General features: G+C 41.3%; 1 non-coding gene across 1 annotated transcript; it reads right to left on the bottom strand.

Moving 5' to 3' along the window:
- Positions 1–292: 292 nt before the first annotated feature.
- LOC141616285 (small nucleolar RNA R71) lies at positions 293–399 on the bottom strand. The gene has a single exon (XR_012530640.1). It is a non-coding gene; the product is annotated as a small nucleolar RNA R71 (small nucleolar RNA).
- Positions 400–4,663: the final 4,264 nt, after the last annotated feature.

The following is a 4,663-nucleotide window of genomic DNA, read 5'->3' on the forward strand; positions in this document are numbered from 1 at the left end:
AAATTTCATTGCCAAATCCGCATGTATCCAATTAGTCGAAAGAAGCCAATTTGGGGGGATGCCTAGTGAAGACCTTCACTCTCACATGGAGACTTTTTGTGACTATTGTGATGCGATTTCACAAACCGGTGTGACTCAAGACCAAATTCGATGGGTCTTATTTCCTTTATCTCTAATCGGCACCGCAAAACAATGGTTGAAGAGCCTTGATAAGGCTACTCTTGGAAGTGACTCTTGGAAGAAGTTGGCTCTAGCTTTCTACAAAAAATTCTACCCTCCGGAAAAGACTAACATGCTAAGAGCTCAAATTACGGGTTTTAAGCAAAGGGATGAAGAATCTTTGTATGAAGCTTGGGAGCGGTTCAAAGGAATTTGTCTCTCATGTCCTCATCATGGACTTGGCGAGTGGTTCTTGGTACAACAATTTTGGAACGGTCGTTATGAAGACTCAAGAAACATCCTCAACATGGGATCAAATAGCATGTTCACCGAAGTTGACGATAATCAAACTTGGAACAAGATTGAGGAAATAGCGGTCCATAACTCACAATATAGTAGACCTCGCAAGGCTACTAAAGGAAGAAAGCATGAAGTGGACTCAATTACTCAATTGGGTGCTCAAATTAGTGCTCACATTGATACCATTAACTTGAAATTCGAAAAGGCTATGGCTAAACTTGAAGAAGCCTCAAAATCACCAAAGCATCATGTTAATGCCATGGTAGCATCTTCATCAATTCCAAGTAGGATATGTGAGAATTGTGGAACTTTGGGACATGACCAAAGTGAATGTAGGGGAACTAATGGGCAAGTGAATGCTTTTCAAGCATACAAGAGTGGTACCCCTTATTCAAACTATTACAATGAAAACACCAAATTCCACCCAAATCTCTCATACAAAAGCCAAAATGTTCAAAACCCTCAACAAACATACACCCCACCTCCCATGAGAAACCAAAATCAAAGACCCTTTTACAACCAAACCCAAGGTTACCAAAATCAAACTCCATACAATCAACAAAATGACCAAGGTTTTGATGTTCAAAAAGCGGTCCTCCAAATGCAAAAGAATCAACAAGAGTTTTTCACTCAAATGCAAAAGGATAGTCAAGCAAAGGACATCACCATCAACAACATCCTAGCCCACACAAAAATTTTGGAGACTCAATTGACCCAACTTGCATCTTCAAGTTCTCCAAGGCAAAAAGGGCAATTACCACCTCAAGGTAATCCCCCGAGACATGAAACGGTTAGTGCCATTCACATGAGGAGTGGTACTAGATATGAGGGACCAAAGAAGCAAGTTGAGGATGAAGTTGTGGAAGCTAGTGACAAAGAAGAGGTTGTGCAAAACTCCGAGGAAGGAGAACCAACAAAAGAAGAAGTTTCAAAGAAAAGCGAAGAGAAGGCCAAGGAAAAAGAGCCCATCATGATTAGACTTCCATTCCCAAGTCGTCAAGCTAAGCCCAAATTTGATGACCAACTTGGGAAATTTATGAAAATTGTGAAGAATTTGGAAGTCTCAATTCCTTTCACGGATTTAATCAATCATGTGCCAGCCTATGCAAAGTACATGAAGGACATCCTTACCAAAAAGAAGTTGATCCGGAAGCTTGAAACTATCGCCTTCGCCAAGGTGAGTAGTGCAATCCTTTAAGGGAGTTTACCTCCGAAACTTAAAGACCCGGGAAGCTTCTCAATACCGTGTGCCATTGGCGACACCACGATCAACAAGGCTTTGTGTGATCTAGGAGCAAGCGTGAGTGTTATGCCGTATTCGGTTAGTAAAAGGCTAGGGATGGGAGAGCTTAAATGTACCAACATCACACTCCAAATGGCCGATAGATCGACGAAGACACCATTAGGGATATGGGAAGATGTTCCCGTGAGAGTTGGAAAATTTTTCATCCCGGTGGACTTTGTCATCGTTGACATGGAAGAAGACTCTAATATTCCGATCATTCTCGGTAGACCTTTCTTGCACACCGCGGGTGCGGTAATACATGTGAAGCACGGAGAGCTTACTCTAGAAGTGGGAGACGAGAGTATAACTTTCAATCTTGACAAGACCATGAGAGCTCCCCGTTTGCATGAACCATGCTTCATGGTTGATCACTATAGCCGGAAGGATGATAGAAGAAGTCGGAATTCCAATGGAAAAAGAAAGTTGATGATGCTCCATCAAAAGAACAAGAAAATAGCAACAAAGAGAGAGCTTGAAAAGCTCACCCATGACAAGTGAAGAGGATGGCCTCATTGGCCAAGACAAGAAGGAAGGAGAGTTGTCTCTATCAACTCAAGAAATTTTTAATGATCAAGTAGACGAAGTTTGCGGTCTTTGGGATGATGAGTTCGAAGGGATATTCAATCCCTATATTGGTAATGCTATGAACCAAGACCATCACGGAGAACAACAAGTGCAAAGACCGATTGAGGATCTTTATCATGACAATGAACAAGCTTTCAACTACTTCTTCAAGGTGTTGAGTAACATCAACAACACCTTGAACATGCCCCCTTGACATCTCACATTGGATGAGAGTTTAGTGGAGTCCTCCCTAAACCACCATTTGTAAATATTCTAACTCCCTAACTTGCATTTCAAATTTTTACATTGCATTTTTGTCATTTTTGTATTTATATTTTAGTGCCTTGATCAAAATATTCATCATTTTGAGAGAACTGAGGGAAGAACTTATGATTTTATTGATGTGTAGTGTTTTGACTTAGTGTGGGGATAGCAATTGCTTAGGCTATTCATGCCTTTGTAGTGCCCCCACAATGAAGAACACAAGAATTGAAGGATAGAAATGATACGGGTTATACAGTACCCACGGATGGACCTGAATCCGTGTGGACAGGGATGAATCCGAGCGTCTCATATGGGAATCCGCTCGTCTTGATGAATCCGAGTGTCCTATACCACCAGAAACTCATCTGGCAGAGCTGTGCAATTCAAGAAAATGGTCTGTCACAGAATCCGAGCGTCCCAGTGCAGAATCCGCTCGTCTGAAACAAGACGCTCTTCTTGCAGAAGAAGACGCTCGTCTTTATGCTGTTGATTTTTAAAGAAACACCCTGTAACAGAATCCGAGCGTCTTTTAAGGAATCCGCTCGTCTTTGCACAAAGACGCTCGTCCCATAGCATCTTTTCTTGAAGCAAATCGCGCAGAATTCGAGTGTCCCAGACACCAATCCGCTCGTCCCTGCTGTTGTTTTCAAAATTAACGGGTCTTTTAAACCCTTACTCCCTCATTCATTTTCATTTCTTCTTCATTCAAACACTACCCTCAACACAAAAATCCCCAAAAACTCTCATCCTCCACATCAACAAAACAAGATTTCCTCAACCAAATTCAACAAAATCAAATCCAAACTTCCTCCCAACAATAATTAATCACTCCTTTTACAACAACAATCCATTCAAACACCAAAATCTTCAACCTTTGAGTCGATTTTTAAGATACAAAGCAACATCCTTTCATCTTAAATCAATTTGGGCATAACTAAAAATTGAAGATTTCAATCTTTTCCTTGGTGTAATCAACAATGGCAAGAACAAAAGGAGGTAACAAGGCACCCCCAAAGAAGACACTTTCAAAAAGGCAACAAGCACTTCAAGCAAAACAATTGTCTAAGGCATTGGTAGTTCATGAGGCAAGGTTAGAGGTTCAACAAGGTCCCCCTATGGAAGCTACAACATCAACAACTCCGGTCATTGAGCAATTATCTAATTATCCGGAGGTAATTTTCACTTCCGACTCTCATAGGGATAAATTTGTTCTCTTTGCTGAGAAGACCATTTTGCCTACAAAATCTATTTGTGAAGATGCTTTAACAAATTTGGGTGTTCTTGAACAAACTAAAACCTTCTTTGAGGCCATGGGATTGGGTAAATTGTTTACCATGAAAGAATTGACATACCCCTCCCTCACATTGGAATTTTTGAGTTCCTTGAAAGTTACAAAGGTGGAAACTAGAACCTGCATCGAGTTTCGTCTTGTAAATGTGAGTAGACGAATCACTTTTAGTGAATTGAGTAAGATTTTGGGCCTTAGTGATACCCCGAACTATGAAAAGATCCCCGAAAAGTATGACCCCGCTCCTCTTTGGGAGGCAATCTCCGGAAGGAAATTTGTGCGCTTTCATGATTGTCGTGCTCTATTTGTCCACCATCCGGGCATTCGAGTGTGGCATAAGGTCATTGGGAATACTTTGATAGCAAGAAACGACACTAATCATCTTACCAAGCTCGATTTTGTTCTTCTTGAGTCGGCCTTGAACAAAGGAAGGGAATATACTAAGCCATATAATGCTCTAAGACTTGTGGTTGAAAGATTGCTTAATGTCGATTGTGGTAAAGAGGGCACCGCTTTTATTGTGAATGGAGGACTAGTTACCTATTTGGCCAAGCACTTTGACCCAAACTTTAACAAAGACAACACCTATGTGGCGGTCAAAGGAGGCCATATCATTGACATGGACACCATGATTCACAAGTTTACATGGGTCAAACATGCTCCTCTTGACACCAAATATGGGTGGTTAACCAAAGAAGCTAGGTCCTTCACTTTGCCTTCAAAGATTTGCCGATTGAGTGTTCACCGACCCAACTACCTTCTTACACTCTCCGAGGAGACCGAGTACATTATTCGACAACAAA

This window comes from Silene latifolia, chromosome 11 (assembly GCF_048544455.1).
Source record: "Silene latifolia isolate original U9 population chromosome 11, ASM4854445v1, whole genome shotgun sequence".
Taxonomy (NCBI): Eukaryota; Viridiplantae; Streptophyta; class Magnoliopsida; order Caryophyllales; family Caryophyllaceae; genus Silene; species Silene latifolia.